Source organism: Pseudophryne corroboree, chromosome 4, assembly GCF_028390025.1.
Source record: "Pseudophryne corroboree isolate aPseCor3 chromosome 4, aPseCor3.hap2, whole genome shotgun sequence".
NCBI lineage: Eukaryota > Metazoa > Chordata > Amphibia > Anura > Myobatrachidae > Pseudophryne > Pseudophryne corroboree.
Genome location: NC_086447.1, coordinates 597,237,297 through 597,250,628, shown reverse-complemented (window position 1 = coordinate 597,250,628; position 13,332 = coordinate 597,237,297). Strand labels below are relative to the sequence as shown.

Sequence of the window (13,332 nt, the reverse complement as noted above, 5' to 3'; positions counted from 1 at the left end):
CCCCCACAATTCCATTATCTATTGATGGCAAACCTATCTCCTCTAGTCCCCAAATGTCCTGTCTTAAAGTAATCATTGACTCCTCCTTCTACTTCAAACCACATATTCAGTACCTCTTGCAATCCTGCCATTTCTCTCTAAAAAATATTTCCAGGATCAGACCCTTTCTCACCCTGGTTGCGAGAAAGACTCTCATCAACTCACTGGTCATCTCCAGATTAGACTACTGTAACATTTTTCTATCTGGCCTACCTGACAACTGCCTCTCTTCATTCAAGTCTATCCTTAAACCTGCTGCCCAGCTCATCTTTTTCTCCAAACCTACCATACCGCGACTCCCTTCACTAACAAGCCCTACACTGACTCCCCATCCCATTCAGAATCCAACTTAAGCTTCTAACACTCACTTATGATGCCCTCACCCATTCCTCTCCCATTTACACCCCCGCCTTTCCTCTTCACTCCACAAATGCATGCCACCTCTACTGCCTACTAATTACTTCCTCCCACTGCTGCCTCCAAGATTTTGCATGTGTTGCTTCCTAACTCTGGAATTCTCTACCTCTCCCTATCAAACTTTCTACCTCTCTATAAAACTTCAAATGGGCTCTCAAGACTCACTTATTCACCAAGCCAACTGATATGATGGAGGGACTCCTTCAAAGATTAGGTGTTGCTTGCAGGTCTTCTGGTAAGGTTAAGTCTCATAGAATGCTCTCAGCAGGTTTTCTTGCCTATAAGAGCCTCGTCTCCTATAAGACTTTATGTGTCTACCGTTACTGGGATGCCCACCAGGACTTACACCACTGGAGGTAGTATGAGCTCAACAGCTTGGTGACCTGAACCATAGCTGACAGAATGAAGGACTGAACAAGGACAGGAGGTACTCTAAGACAAGAGACTGGAGAATTAACAAGAGACACAGAACTCTCCCAAACGTTGGACAGCTTTCAGGCTAGGAGAAAACATAAAGTACATACACAGACAATACACTACAGAAAAAAGTTAGACCAAAACAATGAAGAGACAGAGCCACTGGCATAGAGAGTACTGAGGGTATGTAGGTGAGGTAGCTAGCTAAGGAAATACAAGACAGCAGATCAATAAGTCGAGGAGTCCTATAAGCAGAAATAACTAAAGCAATCCAGACTGATTATGCGGCTGACACAGAATAATATGCTGAAGATTATGTACTAACACTGGGCTGGACACAGGAATACAGAGTTAGATGCTGGAAATTATGTAACTGACACAGAGCTAGACACAGGTATAACTGAGTAGGATGCAGATGATTACATAACTGACACAGAGCTAGATACAGGTATAACTGAGTAGGATGCAGATGATTACATAAGAGACACAGAGCTAGACACAGGTATAACTGAGTAGGGTGCAGATGATTACATAACAGACACAGAGCTAGACACATGTATAACTGAGTAGGATGCAGATGATTAAATAACAGACACAGAGCTATACACAGGTATAACTGAGTAGGATGCAGATGATTACATAACAGACACAGAGTTAGACACATGTATAACTGAGTAGGATGCAGATGATTACATAAAAGACACAGAGCTAGACACAGGTATAACTGAGTAGGATGCAGATGATTACATAAGAGACACAGAGCTAGACACAGGTATAACTGAGTAGGATGCAGATGATTACATAACAGACACAGAGCTAGACACAGGTATAACTGAGTAGGATGCAGATGAAATGTAATGGTATTTAATAGATGTGTATATGAAAGGATTTAGAGGGGATAACTAAATATAATTGATTTATTAAATAATATAATTAATACAACATAGGAAAAACAGAGGTCATCCAATATAAATTTATTGGTTCAGCAGCTGTGGTGTGCTATTTAAGATGAGAGCGAGACATTGTGAGCCGGCAATAGTCTGCAGAGCAGTGAATGGTAGCATATGGGTCTCTAATGTTGTCCACGCGCTGCGGGAGTAACAACCTGCAGGGCGGGAAGAGCGGGTCCATGAGCGAAGGGCAAGGCTGACCGCGAGCTTAGGGGAAAGATAGGTACTGATTGGCGGCGGCAGGGGGATAGCGCGCGGCTCTGGCGGGAAGCGGGCGGCACGAGCCGGAGGTCTGGGAAGAATAAATAGAGCTCCCCGCCGGCAGACAGTTAGATTGCTGTTCCCCCGGGTAGAGCGTGTACACTGTCTCCAGAGCGCTGCGGAAGAGTAGCGGTAGCGCTGCTGGGATAGTGTAGCACGCCGGCACCGGGCATACCTGGCTGCGGGAGCTGACAGGGGCCGCTGATCGCAGAAAGAAAGCCGGAGGAGTAGTCCGCGCTGAAGTTAAGGGCGGCGGGAGGCGGTGCTTAGGACGCTCTGTTCCAGCCATTCATGATGATGCAGAGCGCAGGCAGTGGGTGTTGAGTGATCGCTCCATAGCAACGGAGGGACGCCAAAGCCAAGTCGCCCGCCTAAGAAGGCAGTACAGATGAGAAGCGCCGCCCATAGCAGCGTGCATCAACCTCATTCAAGCCTGTCAGCAAGCCAAAGGGAGGTGTCGGGGGAGTGTTTGCCCATGATCAGCGCTTCTGAGGAGTGTAAGTGCATATTTGTCACGATCCAGGTAATTCCTTATCAGTATTTACCTTCCAAATGCCTCCTGAGACTGTCCCAGCGTTCCAAGCCTGGATTCCATCTGCACTGTCTGTGTGCAGCACGCTGCATCTCATTGTTTCTAATCTCTTTACTGTGATTCTGGCAGCATCAGGGTTAAGTTTCACATGCAAGTTACAAACAGTCTTTCCCTCCAAGTTCAAACATGGGCGCAGCCATGTTTGTTTTCATCACATGTTACTTTTCAGCCAATCAGCTGCACTCTGGTTTCTATCTAATTACCCAGCAGCTGCACTCTAGACTCTGCTTAATCAGCCAGCCAATCCCTGTTTCCCAGCTGGTATAAATATCTTGTTCCTGGGCTGGAAAGATGTCAGTGCTTCAATTGTCTTCAGTGATTCCAGTGTGCAGTCCTCCCATGGACTTTCTCTGCAGTACAGCCTGACTCTGCAGTGTCTCATCATTGCATCCTGTGACTGGCAGTTACCTGAGACCGGCTTCCAGCGGTGCCCTGCCCTGCCAGTAACCATCGGTGTTCCGCCATCGATCCCCAGTAACCATCGGTGTTCCGCCATCGATCCCAAGTCTCCATCGGTGTTCCGCCATCGATCCCAAGTCACCATCGGTGTTCCGCCATCGATCCCAAGTCACCATCGGTGTTCCGCCATCAATCCCAAGTCTCCATCGGTGTTCCGCCATCGATCCCAAGTATCCATCGGTGTTCCGCCATCGATCCCAAGTCACCATCGGTGTTCCGCCATCGATCTCCAGTAACCATCGGTGTTCCGTCATCGATCCCAAGTATTTCTCTGAACTGTGATTCCTGTTACCTGTACCAAGTCATCAGTATTCCTCTGAACTGTGTTTAATAAACCTTTGAACTTTCCTTCGTTGTCTTGGTCACGCCTTCGGGCATTTATTCTAAAGGTTCCCTGCATGTCCAAGAACCCTGTACTGCCTCCCAGGTACACATATACCTCAGCCCCTACAACTGAGGCTTCCCCCTGGTCAACACCAGCCCTCAGTTGTGACAATATTTAATCTATTGCATTAACCAACACACTGAGGGGCAAAGCACTCATAATAGACTTCTCAGCAAATCACATAGAATCCTTCTGTGAGGAAGATACTACACTGCAGGAGCTTAATTCATATACAGCTGTAGTATACAATACAAGAAATAGGAGTGCCTATATTGGAGTGTGTATAGAAGAAGCGGTAACTGAGGGGCATTGACTCTAGATCCTATTCCCTCACAAGTAAAGGTTATCCTAAACTGGACAGACTATTTATAGTCATATGGGTCACTAGATATTGTAACCTTTGTGAGACCGAGCATCCAGCCCTACGCTGTTAGTTGTGTGATGTTCAATAGACTATTATAGTATGTAGTACAGTTGGGACTGAAATACTAAAATTGCTGCCCCTTGACCCAGAGAAGAAAGTGAGGCAGAAACTATGGCCCTCATTCCGAGTTGGTCGCTAAGAGTCTTCGCAACGCAAATGTACAAAATGTAAGTATCTGCGCATGCGCAAATGCGTGATTACGCATGCGCGAGTACATACGTACGACAACTGTGCAAAATTACTCAGAAAAAAAAAGCCGTAACTGGCAAACGAAAACGAGGAGTGGCGTGGGCGTGGCAGAGGCGAGACTTCGCAATGCTCCGACATGGGCGTGAAAGTGGGCGTACAGTGTGGGAGTATGCAACTCGCAATGGGCATGTTTTTCGCAAATAAACATTGTCGCTGTTAAAACTAACATAGGAAACCGTAGCAACATTCACGCAGCAGCCGAGTAGGTCTGCAGTTACTCTACATTTGCAAAGTACTGGTACAAGTGTGTATGCAGTAATTAGCAGTTAATTGGATAGCACATTCATCTGATGTCCAATTACTTGTTAATTAATGAGCAGATGAAAGTTACCAACCAGCAATTGTCTGAACACACATTACATGTTTATTCTACTCACATATAAATCTCACACACTGCCAAATAAGGGTTTGATTTTTGTTGAAGTTGTTGTGTAAGCATTTTTTAAACTTGTTTTAATGTGTGTAAGACTCCCAAATACAACCAAGTGAAAATATTTGTGAAAGTGTTTGAAATCTGCAACATTTTTTACAAATAATCCAACACCCACATAATGCAGCATACACTTTAATTTAGTCTTAAAAGTCACAATAATATTTGATTATAATATCTGACAATGTTTGAAATGATGTCCTGTTGACCATAGATATTTATAAAAAGCGTCGTGTCTGTTTACTTAATATGGACATTAAAGTGTGGTGCAAAGCATACCTTTTTTTTTTTTGTTTTTTGCAATTTTTAAGGAGAATTTGCAGATTGGTCTACAAGTGTCTATATGCTGACCTAATCTTTCTGGAACTGCATTACCTTGAAGAAACTGCACAAAATTTTAAAATATGTTTTTTATTACTATAATAATATTTCACAACATTTAAACAACATGGCTCCACGTGAGTCGCACAGGCAGAGATGGACCAAGCAGCAAGCAGATGGCACTGACAATCATTAGATAGCAGAACTCAGTACTCTGCAAAATTCTGCTTCTGACAAAAGTATATTTTTTAAGCATAAATAAAACATGACACACCCTGCCACACACAAATTTTAAACCAAATGAGAAAGAATTAGGATCCACCACACAAACACAACAATACATAGCACACTAGTAAGAGAAAGATGGCTCTGGTGTTTATACACATAAACTCACAGGCTACAATACATCCAAACAGAAAGAATACATTTCACTAAGAGGGAGTTATCCATTCTGGCCACACAAGCCAACTCCAAAAATACATAGAGGCAACATCAAAAACATGGGTGCTGCCCATCTGGAGAGACATCATTTTCTTCTTTTTCTCCCCGCCTGAGGCTGTTCTTCTTTGGAAGGTCTGCGGAGCGACCTTCGTTGGGCCTGCCCAGTGGCCTGTTCTTCCTGGGCAGGGGCAGGGGAGGGAGCCGATGTGGGTGGCTCTCTGCCACTGTGGGCAAGGGAGACAGCGATGGCCTGGAGCCCTTGCAAGATGTTATTTGCAAGGCTTTGGAATGAGGAGGCAAGTTGTTCTTGGCCCTGCCTGATCTCTGCCAGACGTTGGCAGAGTTGAGCAACACCTTGCTCAACACAGGTTCGGTGCTCAGTGAGCCGGACAGCTATCTGGCTTACCTCCCGGATGACCCCGTCTTGAAACCGATTTAGGCTCTCACCATACCTAGCGATTTCAAGCAGGATCTCCGGGATAGCAGAGGGTTGGGTGGGGGGGCCAGTAGGAACCTGCAGAGGTGGGATTTGTTGGCCCACACTGCCAGACTCACTAGGTCCCTCCACCTCAGCCTCAACCACATAACCGTCCTGTGACTCAAACGGATCACCCCCCCCTGTGCTGTGTTTTGTGGCAAGCAAATAGAAGAATGTGTGGGGAAAAAGTTGGATACAAAATTAGTTTATTATAAATACAGTCAAAATTACAGACAACTAAATGTGTAAACTTACCTTCCAAGTCATGTCCCGTCAGGATCTCAGGCAGGTCCGTGTCCATATGAGACACCCCTTGGCCCTCCTCATAACTGACACAGGGCATCGCCATCTCCTCCAAGTCAGTATACTCCACAGTGACAGGTGCTCCTCCACCTGTAGCCCTTGAGGCATTCCACTCCGCAGCCCTCTTTGCCTTCAGGCGGGATTTGAAGTCGGCCCACCTACATATGTATTGTGAAAGAGGGACAAAGTAGAGTCTTATTATTTGTCTAAGCTAATATATAGGACACGTGTTCTGCTTGTGTTTGCTAGACATAACATCACATGTAACTACATTTTTTAGTCAACTTATCACAGAAAAATGACTGTCAAGATGCACTTACCGTCGTCTCACTTCCTGTGATGTTCTGACGACAGAGCCAACTTCATTCACAGATTTTGTGATGTCTCTCCAGATGCGATCTTTTGAAGCAGCCCCCATGTTTTTTGGGCCTCTATGTATTTTGGACATGGCCTGCGTGACCAAAACACGCAACTCCCTCTTAGTGAATGCAGGCTGTCTTTTCTTCCGTCTGGAGGTAGCCTGTGAGGTTTCTTCTTGTTGGTCATCACCATCTTCCTCCTCACTAGCAGCTTCTGTCTGTTGTGTTTGTGTGGCTAAAGCCAATTCTCCCTCAGTTTGGTCACTATGTGTGTGTGGCAGGGTATCCCCAGTCAATTGTTGGGGTTCAGAAGCAGACATTTGCAGAGTACTAGGTCCTGCCTCTTCAACATCCGCAGAGGAGTATTCCAACATGCGCCTTTGGCAATCTAGGCGTCTTTTCCGCAATGCCATCTCCTGCTCTGCAATGCGGTCCATCTCTGCTGCGATTTGCTCACGAGAAGCCATGTTTGCGATGACGTGTGTACGCCGAGGTGTGTGCTTATTTATACCTACGTGCGTCGCGTTAATTCACACAGGTGTACAATGTTAATCTGGTTACTGATTGCACTGCTTATTTAAGGGCCTACTTTGCACGCTGTGAGTGTAGGTAGTTTGGAGTTTCTTGCACTGTTGAGTTTGTTGGCTTGTGCGTGAAGGTGCTATAGGATTTTTCCAAGTGAGTAATTGTCAAGCATACATTTGTCCTTTCGTTTGCGTTTAGAATATAGACAGTGTAGCATTTTGTCAGCGAATTTACGTTTGTGAGTATTCTGGAATTCGTCTTGTTGTTTTTTTGTTTGTTTTTTAAGTTTTTATTTTATGTTGATTGTTTGTTAGTCTTTTTTACACATATATATTTTGCTAGTCCATTTGTGCAAATAAACCTGTGCTTCATTGCTTTTACTGTCATTTTTGGTCTCTTGTAGGAGAATTGTTTTGGGTGACGTAACCCGAGTCTATTATTTCAAATTTGTGTGCTATATAACACAAATTGGTCCTTTCTTTATTTTGGATCAGGTAAGTTCCCTTGGCCTGTGTTGGTGCCTGTTTGTGTTAATGGTCTGTATGTTGTTTTTGACTGTCATTTTTGTTCTCTTGTAGGAGAATTGTTTTGGGTGACGTAACCCGAGTCTATTATTTCAAATTTGTGTGCTATATAACACAAATTGGTCCTTTCTTTATTTTGGATCAGGTAAGTTCCCTTGGCCTGTGTTGGTGCCTGTTTGTGTTAATGGTCTGTATGTTGTTTTTGACTGTCATTTTTGTTCTCTTGTAGGAGAATTGTTTTGGGTGACGTAACCCGAGTCTATTATTTCAAATTTGTGTGCTATATAACACAAATTGGTCCTTTCTTTATTTTGGATCAGGTAAGTTCCCTTGGCCTGTGTTGGTGCCTGTTTGTGTTTGTTCAAAGTGTTTTGATAATGTTTGTTTTCCATCTTGTTAATAAATGCTATGTTTTTTACCAGGATTGATCAGCAAAGTAGTGTTGTTCTTGGCTGGACTAGCTACTAAAGGGCTAACTTTTTGTTTGTTTTATTGTAATTTTTTAAACCAATTAGTCATTATTTTTTAGTAGGTGTTTGTGATGTGTTTGATGCAGTGTTTTTTTTTTTAAATACTATTTTTAACATTTACAATTTAACATATGTAGCTTTCATCCAAAAAATAATTTTGTTTATCTTTTTTGTGATAATATTCCTTTTGTTCCTGAATTGAACTCAGAAAAAATGTCTTACGCTCCTGCAGTAAGTTGACACCCCCTTTTTTTAAAAAAATTTTGGTTGTATATTTTTTGGACTTTGTTTTTGTCTTATTCAACCTTTTTTTGTTTTATTTTTTAAAGTGTGTGATGTCAATATTTATTGCTGCCGAAGCCCTACCTCCCCAACCCACGCCAGCACTCCCACCCCAACCGCCAGCCCCACAACCACAACCGGCTCCTCATCAACCAAGGCAACGGAGGCGTGCTAGGCCACCAATTTTCCGACCCCGTGTCCTACTTTTTGGGATGCCAGATGATGTGGTTGTACGTAGATACAGGCTGCCACCACATCTAATCCTAGACACTCTCTCCATAATAGAGAGTGATCTGGAGTCTGAAATTCGGTATCCTACAGCAATACCACCATTGACACAATTCCTTGCTGTGTTACATTTTTTGGCTACAGGCTCTTATCAGCATGTGGTAGGAGACCTGGTTGGCATGTCGCAGGGCCAGTTCAGTAAGGTCCTGCGGCGTGTCTGCCAGGCTTTCCTAAAGCGTGTGAAGCAATTTATTGCTATGCCTTTGGATGTTGGTGCCCTAGATGTGGTGAAGCGGCAATTTGAGGAAGGTGGTAGTCGCTTCCCACATGTTATTGGGGTTGTGGATGGCACACATGTAGCTATTCAGCCACCAAAACATAATGAAGAAATTTATAGAAACAGGAAACTGTTTCATTCTCTGAATGTAATGGTTGTTTGTGGGCCATCCCTCCAGATCCTTTCCCTGAATGCAAAGTTTACTGGAAGTTCCCATGATGCGTATGTCATTAGACAATCAGGGATATGGCACAGATTAAGATCAAGTCAACGAGCAGACATGTGGTTATTGGGTGAGTTGTTGCACAATTTTGTGTAAAATTTTTTATTTTTTAAAAAAATAGACTATTTCTAATTTTGGTTTATCATCAAACAGGAGACCGTGGATATCCTTGCACCCCCTGGCTCATGACTCCTTACCGTAATCCCAGGCCAGGACCACAGACGGCATTTAACTCCGCGCTTACTGCCACTAGGCAGCTGGTGGAGCGCACAATTGGGGTCCTTAAAGGGCGGTTTCGTGTGCTCCACCGCACTGGTGGCGACATCATGTATTCGCCGGAGATGGCAAGTAAACTAGTGGTCCTGTGCGCTATACTACACAACATCGCGGTAAGGAGTAGCGTAGAGCTTCCTCAGACAGAGGAATTGCCTGATGAGGAGCCAGGGGTTGTCCGACACTTCGGTGGGGGGAGTGTTACACGGAGGAGGAGCCAAGTCAGGGCAAGCATTGTTGCGGAATATTTCAGGTATAGTCTTTTAAGTTTCTCTTTTTTAATCAAAATAAAACCACAGTATGCTTTTGTATTTTGATTAATTTTGTCCTTTTGTTTGCTATTGTAAGGCCATTGGGTAATTTTTTTTTGGCTTTGGAATATGTAATATTTATTTGCCACTAAATCCGTTAACACGTTAAGCTTACAATGTGTTATTTGCAAAAACAATACTGTGATGTTGCTAAATAGTGTCCTTATTTGTTTTCTATCCTAAAATCCTGTTTATTTCAACAAACACACAAACAAATGAAACTTAATGTTGTCCACTTTGTGACTGTCCAGCTAAATGATCACACAAACTGTGGTGAGTACACAGATATGTATCTGAATTTACCCAAAACTGTGTGTGTGTCTGTGTCTGTTTGTTTTGTTTTATGTTTTAATTTTTTTTAAATTCCTTCTGCGAATGCGTATTTCCGCTCGTGCTAATTAACACTCTGCTCTTCCCAGCATTGCAAAGATCAATAAAGTTATTAGAAATTACAGCATAGATTTTGGACCAATCACATGCTAGCAGACACTATAAATATATGCCCAAATAAGGAAAACGCCATTGCCATGATGCGTGCGGCACCTTTCACCAGGCGGGAGCTCCGCGTCCTGGTTGCGGTGATGGACCGCCGCGTAGGCCGCGTTGGGCGCTTCATCCCAAATCGGGTTAAGCGCGAGGCCTACGCGGAGGTCCACCGCCTGCTGCGTTCTCGCGTCCGCAGCAGGCGGACAATAATACAGTTGGAGAGGAGATGGAGTGATCTCCGCAGGAGGACTCCAGAGCTGTTGGCGGAGATCCGGCAGCAAATCCGCGCAATGCATGCACGCAGTAAGTTACATTACATAAGATTAATTGCATAAATTGTGCAAATTTACACTAAGTGGTAGGCTAATTGCAACACTGAGTGAACATTTTTTTACAATAGGACAGTGTGTGTGGTTAGGGCAAACAGTACTGACTGTAGCAAAATGTCACCAAACAAGTGCATGTTTTCCTGGAAAAAAAAACCAGGCAGGAAACTGTACCAAAAAACTTGATCAGTGCTGTCTATATAATAAGGTGGCTTGAATAGTGATCTGGTGATGTTGCCTAGACCAATCAATATGACTCAATGGAATAGATTAAGGAATGAGCATCCAAATAATTGTTTGGACTCATTTAGTTTGCTGTGGGCAACATTTTTTTTTTTTTTTTGTTTAAAAAAACCCACTGTGTCTTTTACATGGAACAGAACAGTGAAATTTACAATTGTTTAGTATGTAATTTAACATGCAAATTAAATTTTAACACAAATATCATTATAGGACGACCACAACGGCAAGCAACGCATGAGGCACCATCTCAGCCCCCTTCCCCTTCTCACTCCCCCTCCACTTCCCAGTCCCCCTCCCCTTCTCACTCCCCCTCCCCTTCCCAGTCCCCCTCAGCTTCCCAGTCCCCCTCAGCTTCCCAGTCCCCCTCAGCTTCCCAGTCCCCCTCAGCTTCCCAGTCCCCCTCAGCTTCCCAATCCCCCTCAGCTTCCCAGTCACCCTCAGCTTCCCAGTCACCCTCAGCTTCCCAGGCCCACTCCACTTTCCACTCCCCTTCTCACCCCACCTCTCCTTCTCTTTCTGTGACCCCTTCTCCTCCTTCCCATACCCCTTCTCCTTCAACTTCCAAATCACCTTCTCAGCCCCCCTCACCCTCTATTGGCCTAACATTCTCTCCGCCCCCCTCGCCCTCTCAATCAGACCCACTCTCTGAAATAACATCCCCAATCCCTCCTCCTTCCCCCATCCAGCCTCCTTCCCCCATCCCTCCTCCTTCCCCAATCCCTCCTCCTTCCCCCATCCAGCCGCCTTCCCCCATCCAGCTGGCATCACCACCCAGCGAATGGGCTGAAGAAGCCCCAGATGGGCTAAGTGACAATGTTGTGGAGGAAAGTAAGTGTTTTTACATTTTTACAATAATGATTACCTACTTAGACTTACAATCTCAAAACATGCCCTGTTGTACTGTTGGGAATACGCTACCAAGGGAAAAAAAAAGAGTTATTATTCATGGTGTACATGTTGCATTGAATTTTTAAAGAGTGTCATTATATGTAGTGTTATGTGTGCAATGTTTTGTGTGTCCACTCTAGGTCGACACTCATTAGTTCAACAGGGTTGCCAGCACAACATGGTTTATCTGTGCTCAGTTTTGATGGTAACATTTCTACTTAAGTGGAGTTCTCTTTAACATGGGACGTTGCCCATAGCAACCAATAAGATTATAGTTTAAATTTGTAAGTCCACTTTTACAAGATAATATTTTTATTTTTATTGGTTGCTATGGGCAACGTCCCTTCTTAAATAGAACTCCAGTAGTAATAAATGTACCCCATGGTGTGGTCCACTTTCTTGTAATAAACAAAAAAAGATTGCTGAGCAGGCTTGTGTGTTGTTCTGCTACTGATTTATCTTGAAAACAGCCATGATGTCGTCACTTAGGAATTAAAGCAGGCCTCTCCAAACTGCGGACATACAGCTGCTGAGAAACTACACATTCCAGCATGCCCTGACACCGTTTTGCATTCTCTGTCCCCAAAACTGTGTCAAGGCATGCTGGTCTATGTAGTTTCACAACAGCTGGAGGGCATCAGTTTGGCCAGGCCTGCATTAAAGTGTGCTTTGTGCCCTGCTTGTATAATAGGTAATGTGAGTAAGTTATTAATGTTTTCTTTGACTCTTCTTTTCAGATTCTGCAGTTGGAGATCCCAGCACTTTGCCTGAACTTTTAGGGCGGCTGAAAGCCCATTTAAGGGAAGTGTTAGCAGATATCGAGGCAATCGAAAAAAATCTGTGATATTTTTATTTTAATTTTGTTAAAAGTTTCTTTAAAAAAAAAAAAACAATCTAAAAAATAAAATAAAATTGTTGAAGTTAAGTGGGTGTTGTGCTTATTTATGCTATAAGTATAAAGGAACAGCACATTGCCTTGCAGAAATTGGTGACCTTAAACAGTTCACACATCTTACTTAAGCTTAAAAAAAAAAAATATAAAACACAAAATTCTACACACACAAAACTCGTTAGGAGGTTATGGTTTTTAAATACATGAAAAGACATTTATTCACACACTACACATATACACAATACTTCAAACATTTGCATTATAACAATAAAAATTACAATATCTATATTTTACAAATTTAAACAACAATGTTTCTGGCCAATAAGAGCTACAAAGTGTTCTTCTGGTTTACTTTGGAGACTTAATTGGTCAGGACCATTGACATTAATTACACTAATTGGGTTCGTAATTGAGGAGGGCTTGTGGACTTTTAACATAAAGGTGTAATTCCACTGAATAGGGGAAAAAAAAGCATTGTGGTGCGTTTGTCCACAAAAGTGTGCACTTTTAACATGGATGGGTAAATATACTAAAACTTAGTAATTTTACGATGAAGTATGTGTTAATGCGATAGTTTCGCAATGCTGCGATGGTTTCGCATTGCTGCGATGTCATTTGGCGTACGCCCACTTTGTGTAATACTGCGTACGAATGTGCAAAAATACGTTGGGGGCGGATGTTCGCAAATTTACTACACTTACGCAACTTTGCGAATATGTTGTGCGAACGAAAAACTTAGCGACCAACTCGGAATGACCCCCTATATGTATGAAAGTAGAGCCTGAGAACACACTAACAACGGAATTGCCTTGTAAAAGTAGATTCAGTGCAGAGCTAAAAAAAATTGACCCCCTTGGTT

The 13,332-nt window shown here is 43.4% G+C and overlaps 1 long non-coding RNA gene across 1 annotated transcript; it reads left to right on the top strand.

Annotated features, from left to right (window-relative positions):
* The first annotated feature begins 11,134 nt into the window (after positions 1 to 11,134).
* Positions 11,135 to 12,506, top strand: LOC134911639 (uncharacterized). Its single transcript, XR_010176730.1, has 2 exons — positions 11,135 to 11,521; positions 12,319 to 12,506. It is a non-coding gene; the product is annotated as an uncharacterized LOC134911639 (long non-coding RNA).
* The last annotated feature ends 826 nt before the right edge of the window (positions 12,507 to 13,332 follow it).